The sequence below is a fragment of the Vespa mandarinia genome, chromosome 18 (assembly GCF_050613455.1).
Source record: "Vespa mandarinia isolate Hongniang chromosome 18, ASM5061345v1, whole genome shotgun sequence".
NCBI lineage: Eukaryota > Metazoa > Arthropoda > Insecta > Hymenoptera > Vespidae > Vespa > Vespa mandarinia.
The window spans coordinates 400,438-421,165 of record NC_140827.1 but is presented as its reverse complement, the minus strand read 5'-3'; the positions used below and the strand labels follow the sequence as shown (position 1 = coordinate 421,165).

General features: G+C 35.6%; 1 long non-coding RNA gene across 1 annotated transcript in view; it reads right to left on the bottom strand.

Moving 5' to 3' along the window:
* Window positions 1-875: 875 nt before the first annotated feature.
* Window positions 876-20,728, bottom strand: part of LOC146872413 (uncharacterized) — a 64,637-nt gene continuing 44,784 nt past the window's right edge. The window contains exons 5-7 of the long non-coding RNA XR_014983181.1: window positions 2,284-2,348; window positions 2,153-2,217; window positions 876-2,079 (exon numbers count right to left, since the gene is read on the bottom strand). This is a non-coding gene — a long non-coding RNA (uncharacterized LOC146872413). The remainder of the gene's footprint in view (window positions 2,080-2,152; window positions 2,218-2,283; window positions 2,349-20,728) is intronic.

Below are 20,728 nucleotides of genomic sequence, written 5' to 3'. Positions count from 1 at the left end.
TTGTGATATTGTAATATTTTTTACTTCATTTTAAAATACATTCAGCTGATACCATTATGTATGAAAAATAATAACGGTCAAGTGATCACCTTGGCTCTGTATGATCACGTGCATTCTCTTGGTCTAATTTTCGATTACATTCTCGTACAAATAGGACTCAATCTCATCAATGACACGAGTGATATTAGCCTCTCATCAATCGTCAAGTGACTTACTGGCAGAAAAATTCAAAGAATTCGCTATTTTGCGAAATGATCACATTATTTGGTAACCAAGATCATGTAATGTGGCTACTTTTTATGAAGCTATATTAAATCTACGCCAACAAATTGCAAACGATTGACAAGGGTCAATATTATTAAAAAAAAGAGCGATGAATAAAATGTTTGATGAAAGTGCAGTATCAAATTGAAGAAATCTTATTATAATACATTGACATAATATAAACTTAATTTATATAATATATATACGAAACAATTCGATTATCTCCACTTTTTGAATGTTTTCAAATTTATGTATTAAAGCACTTGATGCAGTTTTTACTTTTTTTATTCATGATAAATTTCTTTAATTTCCGTTATTTAATACTGTTATTACTGAAATAAAAAATAATTTATTTTTAACAATTATTCTAAGACTGTTCTATCTTATTCACTTTATACGTTGTTAAATGAAAGCTTCGTTTGCATTTATACATTTTACAATGTTTATTTAAATTTATACTTTAAAGAGAATTTTAAAAAGCAATTTATATTATTTTACCATATTTCTCCAGTTTTTGTTTTATGGAGTTACTTGATTTGGCAAGTGAGTAGTTCTTATGTATAATAACCGCAAACAATAATGCAAATATACTCAAAATTATTCGTTTTATTGACAAAGAACAAATAGGTTTACGTTAAATCTAGTCAACGTTACAGACAATAGCTTCAATTCAAATAATAATAATGATTCATACTTCGTTAAATTTATCATATTGTTCTTCTTGTCAAAAATAATGCGTTATAATAATAAACTGGTGAAAATATTATTTAGAAGGAGCTGATTGATACACTTATATCTACTTGCAAAAAGCATTGCAATTCTTCGTTTTCCCTCATACTGTTATTATTATCAAATACATATAATAATAAACTAGTTATTGTAATACATTATTTTGAAAAAATTAATAGGTATATTTGTTTTATTTTGTAAAATATAAGTTTTCCTGCCAAAGCGACGAATTTTCTGTTAGTTTTAAGACTATAGAATCAAATGTATGTAGATGTACAACCTACGTTAGTTTGATTATATACAATAAATACAAAAATATTTACAGTATTATTACAAGGTGTATAAACAGATGTTTAAAAATTTACTTATAAAAAGATATTTACAAATATTCGTATGTTATGTGTTAATATATGTTCAGATCTTTATTTGAAAATTTATGTGCTCCATTCGAATTTATACTACTAATGAGTCACGTATTGTAAATTAATTTCCGTTGCAAAAATATTCTCTAATCACGCACGTGGCATGATGGCCAAAAACATGATACGATGCGTTAACAATATTTTTTCACGATCTTTCCACGATATAGGACCACATTTTCTTAGCCCTATATGTGATTGTGATCTATTTGTTACAAGCAATTCTTCTTACTCCTCAAGCATTTGCAAACAATTCACATACTGTATCGCGAAATAAAGAAAACTGACTTTCATATATTGATGTGAAAATTATTCTTGAAGATTATCAGATAATGGCAAGAAACGATTGAACACAAAGTTGTTTGTCCAATATCGTTCAAGATGTATGACTTCATTGATAATGCGAAAGAAAGAACAAAATGCGCATTAAGAAAGCTGACATTTCTGCCAAATCATCGAATCGGTATGTACGTTAGTGTAACAAGTACGGCGCGCAAGACTGATAATGAAACATCAATGTATATTTCCTAATTTTTATAGAACAACTAGTTTAAAGAATTACGGAATACGTGTTGCGTAAAAGAAACGAAACGTGCGATAGACGTTGTAGATAGATGTTGGAATTTTTTTCATCCATGATAAACGTTACGTGCATCATTTTTTGTATCTGCCTGAAACAATTCATTATAATAATAAACTGGTGATAATATTATTTAAAAGAAATTACTAGATATATTTACATTATATTCCAAAAAGTATTGTAAATCTTCCTCCTTCGTTGATTTTTCCACATTGTTCTTGCTATCTAAAACAATGCGTTATAATAATAAACTGGTAATAACATTATTTAGAAGATAATATATATATTTACATCATGTTGTAAAAAGTATTGCAGTTCTTCGTCCTTCTTTCATTTATCTGATCATATTGCTCTTGCTGTTTAAAACAATGCGTTATAATAATCAATTGATAATAATATTATTTATTGTAAATATCATTATGCGGATTCGACAGAAATAATAATGAATTTCTAAATATATATTATAATTAAATAGTTATTGTATATATATATATAATCAAATAAAATATTTTGGAATAACAACAGAATATGTATGGTTAAATCAAAAATAGCTAGACCAAAATGGTCTAAAAGAAGTAACACGCGAGAGGACTATAGAAACATATTCGTTATATAAACATTTCATTATATAAAATAATAATTTTCATTGATTATAATTAATTAATGATATTATATATTTGTTTAAAATAATAATTTTTTAAAACTCTATTGCTTGATTTTTCCAAGTAACGTGATGAGTTAAAATTAGATGTAATTTATATACGTTATTTTCTCGATATAGGATGGCGAAACAAGCATATCTGCATGAAATCTATGCCCCATGTTGCAATGGTTTACACCATAAATTCTGATTGCAATTTATGTTTGATTGTAATGATTAATAAGTCATTCGAATGATGAAGATTTTCTACACGATATTCTCGTTTCCGATTTTCAAAACAAGTTTATATATTTGTGAAAATTACTTTTGCAAATTATTTTTTTCTAGATGATTTTTGCACAGATGACATTTTCCCAAAATCGTACATTAAAATCTCATGTAAAAAAACTTTATCTTTTGAATGAGATTTTAAGAATTCATAGTGTAAATTTTTGCAAACACACAGAGAGAGAATTTTTTTAAGGCTGTTCATCATCTTTCGTTCGAAGTAGATGTGACTTCGACGATTGATATGGTACATATAAATATCCTTCTTTGATACATCTATTTTACGATAAATTCATAAATAATAATAAATATAATTAGAATAATACTTATAATAAGTAGTATATAAATTTACAATATAAAAACAAGATATTATCCAATATTTTGTAAAAAATAATAATTAGTGAATATTTAAATATTAAATATTATTGCAGAAATCAAAATATGAGTTCATTTCCATACTACTTATGAGGTAAAACTCTTAGCGCTTTTCTTAAATGATTTACCCAGATAGGACTAATCCATTCTGTATTACAAGTATTACTATTATTACTACACTAAATAACAATGTTATTTGATAACATAATAGCAATAAAAACATATTTGAATATTATGTACATTATATACATTCTACTTTTTAATAGAAAAATCAATGGTGACATTTTACTATTTGAATATCTAGGATAAACTTTTATAAGTACATTGTACTTTTAAAATACGCGTTGGAAGAATACGAGCTTCACAGGAATAATCGATTTCAGGCAGAAGGTACTCGTGATAAAAAATCGTAAGCTTTCTTTTATTCTTCCTGATTGAAAGCGGTAATTCCTTTTAATCTTATCAATCTTTTTAATGTCCAAACAATTAAATAATACTATTTGTTTTGTATTGCGTCGTATGGGCGCTACTACGAGAGTGATTTTAGATCCACGTTTCGCACCGGACCAGCGATGGCAATCGATTTGCACGGAAAAATATCCCCCGTCTCGTTCTTGTTATCTGCGCTATATAGACCCATTTAGCGTCACTTCTATGCTTTTAATTTCTGCAAATCTGTTTGTCACGAAGGTTTTAAGCACATGAGGAGAAGTGTCAATCCAGAACAGACAGATGGTCGAGTCCGTTCAGAAGATACTTTTTGTTATGTGCATGATTGGCAACACCTTTTGCACTACTTTGTGTAATTGTACGAGTAAAAGCGTGGCGCTCAACTCGAGTTTCGTCATGGTTAAGGCTTTAACTGGTGCTACTTGCGATTTCGTGCAGAGAAGGGACACTTGTAATCTTCCGTCCGCCGTCGATGATCGGATATAAAAATATATATATATATATATCGATAACTCGACTAATATTTTTTAAATTTTGATTAAGATTTACCCTTGACGATTTAATTATCTCCTTATCGTTTTTATCCTTTATTTTGATAAAAGAAATTCAGAACAAATAAAACGAAAATGATAACATTTTTCCATATAGATATCTATACTGCTGTAGTCTCTAGAATTAGTAGGTAATTTCATCGAATAATTCAATAAACGCACTGCGTAAACAAATATTGGAAGAATGTATTTAGGACTAAACTCTTTGTATTACTGGTCGTATGCTCTTAGGGATCGAAAGTCCTAAAGTATAAAAAAATGTATTTATCTATCTATCTCTCTCTCTTCTTGCGACTCATCCACCCTTTCCACCTTTATCCACTGTCCTGGATCATGGTGCACGCAATGGGACGAGAAACAACTGTTTGCCGGTACAATGGGGTGCGATGTGAGTAATGCGAAAGATACCATTGTAGCTACGGTTACAAAACGTGGCATTGTTAATCTTCAATAGCATAACTTCTTTTTCTAACTGAATTATTCTATTTTCTCGAGCAAAGCCACCACCACTGCTACCGCCATCGTCATTGTCGCTGTCAATTACCTCTTCTCTTTCTCTTCTTCTTTTTCTTCTTCCTGATCTATAGTTTTGATGAAATTTTACGTAGTTATTTACTGAGTGAGATTGTTCCTTGTTTGAAATAAAAATATTGCACTCTTATTCTTTGGTGCAATTTTTTTTGCAATTCTTATTTTTACTATTTTCATTATCTCTTTTCTTTCTATGCATGCGGCGCCGACGTACAATCATTCGAAAACTAGTTATTTCTAAGTTTCTTCTAGCGACATGTTTACCATCGTGGAATTTAGTTTTATCTCTCTCATTTTCTCTGGCTCTCTTTTTTTGTCTCTGTCGTTGTGTACCAGCCAAAATAATCCTTGCGGCTCTTTAACTCCATTCTCATTCTCATTCTCATTCTCTCTCTCGCTCTCTCTCTCTCTCTCTCTCTCATTCTTTCTTTCTTTCTTTTTCTTTAGATTCACGTACACTTTGTGTTTCCTCGTTCATCTTAGCTTGGTCACTCGTAAGTTGGGTTTATTAACACTACCGCTAATACGCTGGAACAATGGAGAAATATTATCGGTTGGATCTCGCGACTGCTTTCCGCTGCTTGCTTATTCGCTTACTTGTTTGCTTGCTTGCTTGTTTGTTCTTTTGGTTGTTCGTTGACTTAGTTGTATGGTTACTTTGTTGTATAGTTAGTTGGTTCTTTACTGGTTTATTTCTATCGTAGTTTTAGGTTAGCTTGGAAATTTTATTACTTTCAAAAAAGAACATTTAGAAACAAGAGGGACTAAACTGGTCTTATATGGATACTTCATGTGATAGTTGTGTAAAATGGTTAGTAACGATTGAAATCGTCGAGGTTATAACAGAAAGAATTATTTATAACGGAATCGTTTGATCGTCGAAAACGAGAGAGCGGGAGAGGGAGGGAGAGAGAGAGAGAGATTAGTAGGACTAAAGTTAGTTAAAGATCCAACTTCTCGACTAACTAAATGGGCTTTTAAATTAGCTGAATATAATTTCAATATCATCTATTAATCAGGAACTGTCAATGTAAACGCAGATGCTCTATCTCAGAATCCTCCCGAAACTATGCAGATCTTAACTATTCATCCATCGAATGAAACATCATCTGACGAATCGTTGTATTCAATCAGACCGAAGATAAATAAACAAACATTAAACTTGAGAGAAGAACCACCAATAGGAATTTCGACGCCATTAGACATCTGTATAAACCAGGTAAATGATGATAATTCAGAAATAAGGTAAGTGTTACATGAGGCGTCAGGTAGTGGTTCCAATATCTCTCTCCGCCCCAATCAAAGAGACGACGATTCGTACACTAGCTCAGAAGGTACGTTTGATTCTGCCTCGTGTCCTTACATTATATCGCTTCATCCAGAGGAAACATATAGGGATTCGTGGAATATGGTAGAATCACATGATCAAATTTCGATCAAAAAAGACACTTTAACGATCTTTATCAACTATGCGCTGAATTCTTTATGATGAAGGAGCTAAACAATTGGCCAAACTCGGAAAGCTTCTTCAATATAATGATCTAACGCTGGGACCTGTAAGAGTAAAAAATTTCTGAAAGAACAAATTAATATCTCTACTCATTAAAGGAACAGATAACATAATGTTAAGTGATGAAATACAAGATTCCGCGCTCGTATCGCTATTATCGGCAACACGAGAGCTGGATCTTTGTACGGCATACATTTCAAAAACAGTCAAAGTTAGTAATGTACCATGGTAATATATCGAAAAAAGATTGGGAGAGATATTTAATGGAGAATTTTGTATGATTTGCATTTGTAAAAATTTGACAAAAACACCTGAGAAACATGAGAAAGAGGATTTAGTACGAGAATATCACGCATCAGGAGTATACATAAAGTGGTAACAAAAACTTACAACAGAATAAGACAACATTATTATTGGAATAACATGAAAATAACAAATATAACTTTTTATTCAAAATTGTTTAGAATGCCAACTAGCAAAATTGGTTAGAATAAATAACAAACGTCCGATGATACTAACAGACACACCAGGTGCTGCATTCGATAAAGTAACAATGGATATTGTCGATCCTCTCCCGTAAACTCCAAAGGGAAATAAATTTATCCTGACAATCCAAGATCAGCTTACAAAATTATCCATCACAGTACCCCTCTGTAACACCACGTCCATCGACATAGTGAATATAATGGTCAATGATTTAATTTGTAAATTCAGAGCACCGCGTGCTATTTTTACAAGTAAAGGTACAAATTTTTTAAGTTCTTTTATAAAGGCAATAGCACGAAAATTCAAAATAAAACAGTATAAGAATACAGCATTTTATCCGCAGTCTAACAGGTTGATTGAAAGGTCTCACCATGTACTGATGGAATATTTAAAAACGTCCGTCAAGAAGGAAAAGGATTGGGACAAATGGTTAGGTTTTGCGATGTTTTCGTATAACACCAGTACTCATGAAGGAACTCGCTTCGCACCTAATAAACTAGTTCTCGGAAAGATAACTATATATAAAATACCAGCCATTAAATGAGAATTTGGAATAGACGTGTTTTCAATACTACACTAAATTAATAAACAAAATTAATCATACACAATAGGTAGCACGACATAATCTTGTAAAGGCCAAAGAACGGTCAAAAAGGTATTACGATCAAAAAATAAATCCTCAAGTATTAAACGTGGAAGACGAAGTATTTCTTTTAAAGGAATCCACCTTAAAATTAGGAAATCAGAACATTGATCCTCACAAAATTCTATAAATGCTACCCCACAACAATATTAAATTACAAGTTAATGGAAAACAAAGATATTTAATTGTAACAAATTAAAGAAATCGAAACTAAGTCAAACAAATATTAGAATTTAAACTGTTTCAGAGACGTGGGAAAAATATTAGCAGTAGCAGTAACGATGCTACTTATGGTCAAAATCTGTGCCGCCTTCCTGAAGTACGACTGCGGTGGAGCGATCACCAATATTACATCATTGTTGGACACTAAGTATTGTGACGCCCCTACCGAAATGCCGAATTCTACGTAGGTTTATATACAACTACTCCGGCTAACGAACGCACGCATGTGCATCAATGTCATGTGGAACTGGACCGCATGATATAACGTTTCAGAATGGTATCATACGTGTCCGTCGTCCAGAACGGGAAAAGAGTATATTTGTTGGACACATCCTCGGAATCGTGTAAAGCCCCGTTCAATACAGCAATCTTAGGCATAACTCCCACAGTTCAAATATCGGAGTTAAAAGTCAACACTACAGAACATAGAAGTGTTACGTTGACCAGAGCTATATTCACGGTTGGGCGGATATATTTGCACTGGAACGCAATACGCCGTCCCATATGGCACTTGGGACGACATAGTAGTGCAAGAATCGGTGAAGATCAACCTAGAAGAATACTTTGCACGGTAAAAATCAAAAATAATGACGTAATTCTCCGACAGGGAACTAAATGCGCTTTCATGGAAGGCACTTGTATCACAAACGAGAAGAGTAATGCATTCTGGAAAACTGATTCAGTCTGCAACTTCGAGCATTACAATGTGCTATATGAGGGCTTAGCGACAAAATTGACAGTTTTAGGAAAGGCAGAAGCATTCTATATGTTGACTACGCATGACATCACGCTCACACTAGAAATTATTTATGCGGTTACACATTATTAAAAAGTGAACATTTAAAATTGTTTATACTGGAAACACGTACAGGCCAAACATTTGCATCAAAAATAAAACTTTCAGTTGAGGAACTTGATCTTTTGCTTACGTGAACTCAAAATTTGTTTTCCTAGAAAAGACAATGAAGAGCCTGACAACAAAATTAAATAATGATGTTATAAAACAATAGTGCAAATTGGTAAAACAGGTGTTAAAAAATGCTTTGACACTGGCTACATTGCGCCCGGATGAGTTCGCGTACGTGATGAAATCAGCCGGTTACAAGACCTGACAACGGGAAAATTAATTTACATCGTCAGGTGCACTCCGGTACTAGTAAAGATAAGACCATCAAATGAGTGCTATAACGAACTCCCGGTCTATCAGCAGAACGCCTGTTTATTTTTAACACCAAAATCGAGCATATTAATTAAGTCAGGAACTATCAGGGTTGCGTCAGGGTTGCGTCAGGGTTGCGTCAGGGTCAGAAGGGTGCTTTTTTATGGGTGCTCCTCTATGGGACGCCGGTGTGGTGGCGCGCCGTCGTGGAGGACATGAGGATCGGGCGGGCTGTTCGGAGCCTCCAGAGGAAGGTGGCGATCCGGGTGTGTTGTGCCTATAGGACGGTCTCCTTCCACGCAGCTATGATGATTGCGGGGATTATTCCTCTCGCTCATCTGGCACCACGGCTGGCGGAGACGTGTGCGGCTGTGAGTGACGCGAAGGAACCTGTTCCCCGTGTACTAAGTCTGTATTGACTGCTCTTGCCAGAAGGAGGGCAATAGAAACGTGGAAATCTGAGGAACTTGGGTTCGTAGGAGCACCAGCAGCAACGGGAGTGCGTTTGAGGGCGGCTATTGCCGAATGGTTGGCTGGCCGGATTGGGAGGCCGTTTTCTATCGGAACGTCATTTCACACCACACAGCTGATGACCGGCCATGGCTATTTCTCGACGTACTTAAATAAGATAAGGGAGATTCCCTCCCCACCTTGTTTACACTGCGGAGGGTATATATTGTAAAGGTGGACGCCCGAGGGCGCCTACACCTATGCTACCTCGCCCATTAGGGCATACGCTACGGAGCTATCCACTTCTTGCAGCCACCACAACGAAGAGAACGGATTCGGAAAAACCCAAAACTCCTGCCGGCGGGCAGGGTGAGCGGTTTAGCCACGACCGACATCCTCGCGGCAACGAATCACCACGTTGATGCCAGCCGTGCCCACGGGGAACCACGGGGAGGCCCACTCACAGTACCACGACCCTTGGTACTCGTTCCGTAGGATGGGATGGGATTGGAAGGATGTAAGGTATAGGGAGAGATTTGGGTGAGTGTTGGAAAAAAAAAAAAAAAAAAAAAAAAAAAAAAAAAAGGGAGATGCGCACGAGCTTCTCCGACCCTGTCCTGTTCGAAGGTGGGTTTACCTGAGATGCTTACAGGCTCCCACCCCCATCACCGGGGCTCCGACGATCCCAGCTGAACAGGACTTACGAAACTAACAACCCTTGATTAGGAGGGTTTCTTTGCAAAACTCGGCGAAAAGGGAGAAGGCCTCAGCTGTGGAGACAAGATGTCTCGCTGCTTCTGGCCAGCTCCTTCCACCGAGAATTTCCTCCAGAGCCACTCTCTGGGGTTCGAACACCGGACAGTCCATGATGTGGTGCGAAACCGTGTCTTCTTCACCGCACTCGCAGGTTCCCTCTGGGATGATATTAAGCTCCTTCAGTTTGGCCTTGAACGCTCCATGTCCTGAAAGAAGCTGAGTCGTGGAATGATTAGTGGAGACGAAGCGGGCACCCATCCTTTCCTTGATGTCCGGGAAGTATGCATAGGTGGTCCTTCCTTTCCTGGAAACCTCCCACCTGGCTTGCCAAATCCTGTAAATGTCATCGTTAACATTCCTAGCTATCTCGCGTTTGTTCCTCGTACCCTCCAGTGGTCGCGTAGTTAGTTCGGTGTTCCTATTTCTCCTGGCTTCGTATAGCTTCCTCCGTTTTAAGAGCTGAAGATCGATCGGGGGCTCCGCCGCTATGACGCAAAGGGATTCCGTCGCGGTTGTTCGATACGCCGAAGTCACTGCGAGGGTAGTGAGGATACAGCGGAACACACCTTGGTAGACTGCTCGGCGTGGACGGATGCCAGGAATGAGCTGATCGGTGCAATAGGGTGAGGGCAGCTAACCCTTCCTAATAATCAGGGTCTCCCTGTCTGTCCCGGAGGGATGGTGGTGAGGAGAAGCTCGCGCATAGCGTCGCTGAATGCAGCTAGGGCGACCCCGAAGGTGACGAGTGGATGCACTTCCGGCGTAGGGCAACGTAGGAAAGCAGCAACACGCCGGTCGAATACGCGATCGTCGTCCAAAGCCATTGACCGAGCGACTCCCCGCTGCGTTCCTAGCCTCGTACAACGCGGACTGCATCAGGTGATAGCCAGTCTTCGAGAGGCTATAGTCGTTTTGGAAAGATGCGATAGGAATTTGCCGAGGCCATCTTCTAAGGCCATGCAAACGAATGCCGTTGATGTTAAATCGGTCGCGAGCACCGGAATAGGCGCGATATTATCCTTCCAGTTCGGAACAGACAGGCCGAATAGAATCCACAGTGCGTTTCGAGTATCACGCGGCACCAAATGCGCGCATACGCTCGCATGCATTCCGCCCAAAATTCTCCGAAAACGGAATGTACGCCCCCAGCCCCTACGGATAACCACAATCCCCGCAACAATAGCGCACATGCAATACATAGAAAGAACCCCCTACCACCGATTATCGAGCAGGACGCTGAGCAAGCCTGCGTGTATTTATCTCTAGAATCACCGGGAATAGTCGCAGAAATAAACGATGCCCCAGCGGAAATCCTTACAGAGGACGAAACACGAGTAACCCCCGATACCACCGGCGCGATAGACGTGGATCGTCAATTAAAGGCATCGCGTGTTACTTTCGCCGAACCCTGCGCATCAATCTGTGATAATGATACGATTTCGGCCAAGACGATGAGGACGTATACGGAAAATGCAATATCTGCAACGGTCTTAATAGCAGGATCATACTAAATGAATAGTATCTATATAGAAGCATTATGTGACACAAATGCAGTAACCCAAAGAAATTTTCAGAGTTAGATGACACAGAAATTTGTTAAATCCACATAGCTACGAAAAAATGTACAAAATCAACTGGTGCAAGAACAATGAAATAAAATGTCAAATTAAAAGTCGGAAATGTAAACCAAATTAAGTTGCAGAATACTATATTAGTACTAGGAATCCGAAATAATTTATTGTCAATTTTCGTATAATGAACGAATATTTTATTAAATTATATGTTGGCCATTCTGGTCCTATACCTTTTGCCATCTTTCTGGTAGTAGCATGATTCCACGCTCATAAAATTTTTGATCTTTGCTGGCAAAAAACTGATCGAGGTGGCTTTTGATTTCCTCATTTGAAGTGAAGGTTTTACCATCTAAAAAATTTTGCAGTGACCGAAACAAATAATAATCCGAAGGTGCCAGATTTGGAGAATATGGTGGGTGTGGCATTGTATTCCATTCAGCTTGTAAAAGTTTTTGCCGAGTGACCAAACTTGTATGAAGTCTCGCATTATCTTGGAGGAACACTACACCTTTTCTGTTGATTAATTCTGGCCTTTTCAGTTGAAGTGCATCATTCATTTTATCCAGCTGGTGACAGTAGACTTCTGAATGAATTGTTGTGTTATTCGGTAAAATCTCAAAAAAAAAACGATTCCTTTAAAATCCCACCAAATAGACATCACCTTTTTTTGATGGATATTGGCTTTGGAAATCCTTTGAGCCAGTTCATCTTTTTTGTTCCATGATCTTTTGCGTTTGACATTGTTATATACAACCCATTTTTCGTCACCAGTAATGATGCGCTTCAAAATTGGATCATTTTCGTGACGTTTGAGAAGCGAATCACAGACGTTAAAGCGACAACAAATTTCTCTCCGTGAGAACATGAGAAATTCATATATCAAGCTTCGAGATTAAACTCAGGTCTTTCAAGTGGTCATAAACAGTTGAATTTGATAAATTTAACTTCTCACCGATCTCACGTGTTGTTATTCGCCGGCTTGCATCAACTAATGCCTTTATCGTGTCTTTATCAGCTTCAACCGGCCTTCCAGAACGTGGTGCATTTCCGACATCAAAATTGCCGGATCGTAATTTTGCAAACCAGTTCTGGCACTGGCGTACTGTCAACACATCTTCTCCATACACATCGGTTAATTTCTTTCTGGTTTGAACAGCATTTTTACCTTTTCTATAGAAAAAAAATAAAGTATAGCGAAAATGCTTCTTATTGCTCTCCATATTTAAAAGGACCAAAAACTACTGCGTAGAATCAATTGAACTTTTTCACACACAAGCCTTGGTATATCAGCTCTCAAAACATATAACGATTATGCGGCTTAAGTGTGAAATTGGGTGCAAAAAAATACAATTAAATCCTATGTCGGGAAAAAAAGAATTACTTTCTGAACAATCCAATAACATTGACAGTGGATTTCGGAGAAATTAAGCGTAGAGATGGAATTGTTGCAATTAAAATGAAGGGAAAAAGCCAATTGTACGTGGAAAATGAAGCCCAAACGGCCAAATAATATAGTAATAGATAATTCAACGAATGAAAATATGAAGCAATTGAGATGGCATGAGAGATACGGACATTTGAATTTTCGTGACTTGAATAAATTGATATAAGAAGCTATGGTGATGAATATGCATATGAAATCATTTTGTGACCAATTTACAAGTTAAGTATGTGATAAAGGGAAAATTCATCAATTACCATATAAGGATTCTGTCCATTGTAATACAACTGGATTTAGTGCATTCTGACATATGCGGTCCATTTAATGTCAGATCTATTAGTGGTGCAAAATATTTTGCGACCTTCATTGACAATTACATCAGATATGCGCAAGCCGTTATGATTAATGTTCAGATATTTTTATTAAATTTAAAAATTATATGAAACGAGTCGAGAAGGAAATTGGTTGTTTCATTAAAAGGATACGAACAGATAATGTGTCGAAGAGTACGTTTTAAACTTTGAATGTTTTGGCGGACAGCACCGTTTTCTTCGAAACCTTACATCCGTTTCGAACAAAACTTGTTTCTTCTGTAATTCACTCCGCTGAAACGATTGGTAACATTTTCAGAACTGTGACACAATTTCTGTTAAAGTTTTTTCGATTCTTAATTGCTGAATTCAAAATCGCACATATTTCTAAAATGACTCCAACTTTCCGTTGTAATTCAAATAATATCTTCATAAGAATGTTATATTCTGTTACTATTGATAAATCTTATTTATAGAATCTGGTTTCGGGAGAATAGGATAAGATTTCAACTTTTCATATTTTGATGCACAGCTGCGTACGCGAAAATCGTCGTAATCCGAAACAAATGGGTCCAAAAAATATCGAATCAGATTCAATCTCTATAGAATTAACCCTTTGAGTGCTGAATACTCGTGGCCTATGCAGTCCGTACAGACGACGCGCGACTGACGCTGACGATCGCCGGGGATTGGATACTTTTTCACGCAGTATGGATCTCGTCGACGCTGTATGACACATTATAATATAGTATACAATCCAATTACTATTCCGTTGTTTGTTCCACATTGAATGAAAATATTTTCAATATATACTGTTTACTCATCTGTTAGAATTTGAAATCCCAGTAATTTGATAATTATAATGTATTTGAATATTCAAAATCAGAAAATTAAACAAATTATAAGAAGGATTATATATAATCATGGAAAGGCTTCAAATATATATATTTTAAGAAATTAATATTTAATACATTGATATTTTAAGGAAAAACAATAGGAAAATTAATAATTGATTTGCGTATGATAAATCTCAAAAAGAAGTATCATCTCATAATCTGACGTTGCATTTTTTACATTTATATAGTGTATCCTTCCTTCTTTGCTGTCTTCTACAGACAAGATATTTCTTTCTTGTCGATTTTCTCTCTGCATTTCAAATTTTTGAAGGGAAATGTCTCTCAGTCAAACGAAATGGTAAGTTTTCTACGCTTCTTTTGCCACCGCCCGCTTGTTTTCTATTTTGAAGGTATTTTTGTAGAAGTTGTTTAATTAGTGACAGATGAAAATCGTTATATTGTAGTTTTTTACCAGTCACACATTGATACAGGATATACGAGTTATATAATGAGATGTCTACAAAATGGAAATTGCCGAACATATACATTTGACCACAGTACACTGATCATTTTTGCCAGGTGCGTATTTGCGTCCATAGTCCATATCGATAGCTTTCGCTGGACGCATATGTGCGCCCATAGCACTCAAAGGGTTAATAATATTTTCGATAAAATTCGAAAAGATTAATTGTGTAAAAGTATCGAAACACATTTCTTCTTCTCTGTTTTATTCACAAATTATTTCGAAGACGAAATAAAAATTAATATCTAACCTACGTAATAATTAAAATTTCTGTTAAATAAATGATCGATCGATTAAGAAAATATTCGAATTGTATTTATCGTATCTCGGAATTGAAAACAATAACAGCTTAGAAAAGAAAAAAAAAGAAAATTAAAATCTAAGCATCAAAGTAAATAACTACAATCGTTGATAACAATCCTGGAATAAAAGAACATATAGTTGAACATAATATATTACAATATATTACATTATAAATGTTTTGCATTAATGAATAATTTTATTAATTATAAGTTAAACGCATTACTATTACTACTTTGAAAATATTACCTACCAGCCTGCTTTCCTGGCTTTACTTCTTATTTTTTTCCCACCTATTCCATTCTATTTCTTTTTTAATAATAATACTCCAAAATGGCAAAAAGAAAGTTACCGAAAGAAGTGTATCATGAAACTGAAAATAGTAATGAAGAGTTTTTTTTGACTCCTTGAATACTGACTCTGATATGTGATAGTGATAACGTTAGTGCTAATTCTGATAGTGATATAGTTCTATTAAAGCGTTGAGTGAGACAAATAGTAATATCCAGCGACAGTGAAGTAGAAGGAAATGACGAAAATGAGAACAGTATTATAAATGAATTTACTACCTGGAGAGACGCACAAAGATCAGCCGCAAACAAAAATTAATTTTTCAACAGGACCTAAAACTGTTGAACCCAATGTACCTATTCATTGCACGGAACCTATTTTCTTTTCAGACTCTTTTTCACAGATACACTGTTTGAAAAAATTGTATTAGAAACAAATAAATATGCTAAAAATAAAAGAGAACCGCAGAACTTATCTAATCGATCAATATGGAACAACTGGGTGACGAAAGAAGAAATTCGAAAGAAGAAAGAAGAATTAACAGCTTTTTTGGGCGTAATCCTTAACATGAGTACTATACCAGTTCCTAATATGAAATGTTATTGAACTAAGGAACATTCTAGAAACATACCATTTTTTGGAAATATATTTCGAAGGGAAAGATTTTTTCAAATATTTTGGATGTTATATTTGAATGAAAATGTTTCCCGAAATCCAAATATAACGAGAAGAATCCAAAAAGTAAGCAATTTTATCGAATACATTGATGGTAAATTTCATTTATGTCAAGAACATTTTATACCGGATAGAGAAATATCAATCAATGAATCTGCTACCAAATTTAAGGGCAAAGTTAGTTTTTTAACATACAATTCCCAAAAGCCCGCCAAATAGGGAATACGTATTTATGTTTTATCAGACGTATATATAGGGTACGTACATGCTATGCTTTCCTACTACGAAACCGTTAGTACAGAATGCCTAATCCGTCCGGAGCTCCCTGTCATTTCAAGGATTATTTTACAACTATATCACAAGCTCTTGTGATACGCAATTCCTGAGGCAAAGAGATATCATATCTTTACAGATAGATATTTTACAGGGATCCTATTAGCGCAGGAGTTTTCAAAACTAAGCTGTTATTTAATTGGTACCCTTAAAACAAATAGAAAATATATACCAGCTGTAATTAATCCCTTGACATACAAATAAAATGCGAATCGACGCGTCTGTAGGATATCATTTAATTACCATTTTTTTTTGGATTATCATTTCTCTTTTTTTTTTTTTTACGAATACCAATTGTCTAGAAATAAGGTATATCCTTTCCCTAAAATGGGTTCGGCTAGTTGAATGACAATACTCCCCGACACTGGTTCATTACTTCCTTGAATTACGTCTTGTCCCATGTATATTTTAAATCGATAGCAATACCCAGAATTGGATTCGCATAATTTATAAAATTTGATTCCAAATCTCGCTCGTTTGGATGCTATGTATTGGACGTAATTTAGTCGCCAAAGACAATTCTTGACGTTTTAGAGACGTCATTTGTTACGTCCCACTCGGTTCGGGCCTCAAAATTTTTTTTTTGTTCTAAACTTACTTGGAGGAGCTTCAACCTTTGTGAGATTCGTGTTCTTTTAGGCCGTTACCTGCTATGCGCAGTTCGTGGCACGGGATGGACACCTATACGCGATTGTCTGGCTTGGTAACGTTGACAGGAACCTTCGGATTGTTCTTTGCCCTGGGATCGGACGGTGCTAAGTCCCTTGGGATGTAAATGGTTTTCTCAATAGTGATAGGCACGAAATGGTATGGTAATACTTCATGGTTGCTCGTGTTCTTGGATGACGCGACTCTTAAGTCTCCGTGATAGTGATAAAGATCGAAATATGCCGCAAGTAACTCCCGTAGGTGATACTTCCTACCATCACGTCGTGTTCTCGGCATCAAGAAAGATGAGAAGTAGAAATGAGGAGTAATAACTTAAGTTATTATCTTAGAGGATGGTTACGATAACTTGTGCAATTCGTATGCACCTATAGTTATCGGGTGAGGATGTTATTGCTTTTTACTCGTGCAATTCGTACGTACCGATAGTAAAAGAATAACTAAGGTGAAAAGATTTTCACTTGAATAAAGGAAGCTTTAGCTTCGAACTTGTCGACTGCGTAGTAAGAAGATCTCGCGAGAGAAATTAGTGACTTTGGATCTACGCGAGGTTGCTTGAGAAGCACAGATGGGGTTAATTGAGCGAACACTGAACTTAAAACTTAACAAACTAATTTATTAATATTTTAAAGTACAGTGAAATTTCTAAGTATAAAATGAGACTTATAATTGGAGAGAAATGTTCTTGTCAAGAAATGATTCAAAATAACTGGAGAGAAATGTCCCCGATGAGAAGTGATTCAAAATAACCGGAGAGATGATTCGAATTAACCATGGAAACGAGCGATGCAGCCGCTTATATCCTCCGTCGATCTGCGGTAGGCGGCTCGAAGAGGCGCTGCCGTGGGGATGGAGCCGCTGTGAATAGTGGGGTTGAATCTGCCGCTGCCGCGAATCCGTGGTGGGGATGGAAATTTTGGGGATTCCTATGCGGCGAACATGTGTGACGGGTGGTGGTTTCGTATTTCTTTTAGGTTTATGCGTCCCTTCTCCTTTGCTGGAGTTTGGCATCGCTATGTGGGGATGAAATTTGAAGGTATCTCCATCCGGAGAGCACGTACGTAGAGTGGTAATCTCGCTTCCTCGAATTCCTTGAGCTCCAGCATCCCTTTTCTATTTCGGAGTTCGGCATCGCTTTCCGTGACTTTTGAGTTTCCTTTCGTCTCCCTATCTTATCGTTTACATGTTTATGACTTATTTGTTATCGTGTTCTTTATAATGAGGTTAGTTTGTACTACTAGATTTATAGAACCCTTTACATCGGGCTCAAATGTGTCATATAATAGTGTTAGTTATATATATAATATCTCGGATTAATTATGTGAGGTGATAAACGAAAATATGTTTCTCTGTGAACAAAGTAATAAATCTTTATTTGTTAATTAATGCTTAATTGCTAATTAGCCTTACCTGTGAACAAAGAAACGACAATTTATGTTTATTATTCACGTTATTTACATTTTATTTACTATATATTGTCTATTATAAATATCCGTATAATCTCTCATGCTAACTTTCTTTTCTACGTTATATTTCTTACTGCCCGTTTCTCTTCCAAATCTTAACGGCTCTATTTGTAGGTAATAAAAAGAATTTGTAAATAATAAAGGACAATGGAAGGGCGCGTCATGAGACGCACGGCAAATCTACCTGAAGGAAATATACTTTCTTTACATCTCCCCCCCCCCCCCCAGAATAAAATTCCTACAATTTTTAGTCCTTGACTCCATCTTTTGGTATCGGGAAGTAGTTTTGTTATGTGGAAGAATCCGGTTTCTTGTTTTCGTTTTCCTGTTTTTATTTCGTATATAGATTCTGAAATTTTTTTTATTATTTGGAAAGGGCTAATTCTCAATTCGTCTAATTTCTTTCTATTCAACTTATTGACATCTTCTATATATACCAGATCTCTTGTGTTAAACTGGTGATTCTTTCTATTCTCGTTAAATACCTTTTTGTTATATTGATGTGATTTTTTTGTTCTTTCTAGGGCTAGTTCTTTACCTTTTATCCAATTTTCTTTATTATTTTATCTTTTTATTTCTTCAGGTAAAATGCTGGTGTTTGTGCCATCTAACAAATATTTAGGCGTAAAGCCGGTTACTGTATACTTTGTTTCATTATATTTAACCGAACATTCTTTAGCGATCGTTGTCCAAGCTCTTTTTTTTTCTTTCTCGATTATCTTGCCTCTTATTTTGTTTACTAGGGTCTGATCCAGTCTCTCATTCAGACCGTTGGAGAAGGGCGCATTGACAGCCGTAAAAATCAGTTTAGTGTCATTTTTTATTAGGAATTCCTTAAATTCTCTCGAGTTTATTGATCTGCGAGTATTACTCCTATTTTGTCGGTTTCTAGTACTTTATTTATCAGCTTGATGAAATCCGCTGCACTCTGAGTTTTTGATGTTATCATAAACGCGTATCTTGTAAAATGGTTCACCAGCAGGTGGAGGTATCTTTTTGTCAATCTTTGTCCTTCGAAGCCTCCAATGGTATCTATTGACATGATTTCGAACGGTTTCGTTGCCGGTCCTAGTTGTGACATCCGTCCATATTTTCCTTGCCCCCTGGATTTGTTCTTAATGCATATTTCGTAGTTTTGGTAAACTTTTTTTATATTTGCAGTAATACCTTTAGCTGTATAATAAGGAGATATCCTGTTTGTCATTTGTTTGATCCCTATATGATACCATTCAGAATGTATTTCTTTAATTAATTTTAAGCTTAGTTCCATAGATAAGATTATTTTTCCTTTGTTTCTAATTTTTTTATAGAATACTCCGTCTTTTTCTATTAGTTTTCTTTTAGTTCTCTGCAGTGTTCTATCTTCTTTTTGATCTGTTTTTATCTCTTTTATTTCTATTAGATTAACTATTTTTAATATTTCTTTCGAATTTTCGGATGGTTCCAGTACTGGATTTCTACTTAGACTATCTGCTTCAGCGTTATCTTTTCCCGGAATATTTTTTATTTGAAAGTCATATTGTGACAAATAGTATGTTAATTCTCCAAGTTCTTCATCTGTTCTAGCTTTTATGTTCATACCTTCTAATGGTTTATGGTCTGTGAATATCGTGAACTTTCTTCCGATCAGCCAATGTTGCCAATACTTTACCGCTTCCTTGATTGCCAGGCATTCTAAGTAAATTGCTTTTTTTCTCTTTTGTGAATCATTTAGTTTTTTCGAAATGTATGCTACTGGTTTTTCTTTACCATCACTCTGTATTTGTTTAAGTATTGCCACCAATGCCTTCCAGTAATGCATCCGTGTAAATTCTTATTGATAAATTCCTGTCAAATATTTGCAACACTGGTTGAGAACATAATAATTTTTTTATATCTGTGAAAGATTTTTCACACTCTTCAGACCATATAAACTTATCATTTTATCTTAACAGTTTATGTAATGGGTCTAGCAGTATTGAGCTTTTCGGCATGTATTCGTGGTAAAAATTTATTTTTCCGAGAAACTATCTAATATTATTTTGAGTTTTTGGAATGAGAAAATTTTGTATTCAGATTAGATTATCTTCTACTGGTCTTATTGTATTGTGCTCTATTATGTGTCCAAGATATTTCACTGATTCTGTTGCAAATGTACATTTTTTAAATTTTAGTCTGAAACCTTCGTTTACTATTGCCTTCATTACTCTCTCTATGTGTTCTATATGTTCTTCAAATGATACTGAAAAAATTAATATGTCGTCTATGTAATTCTCTGAA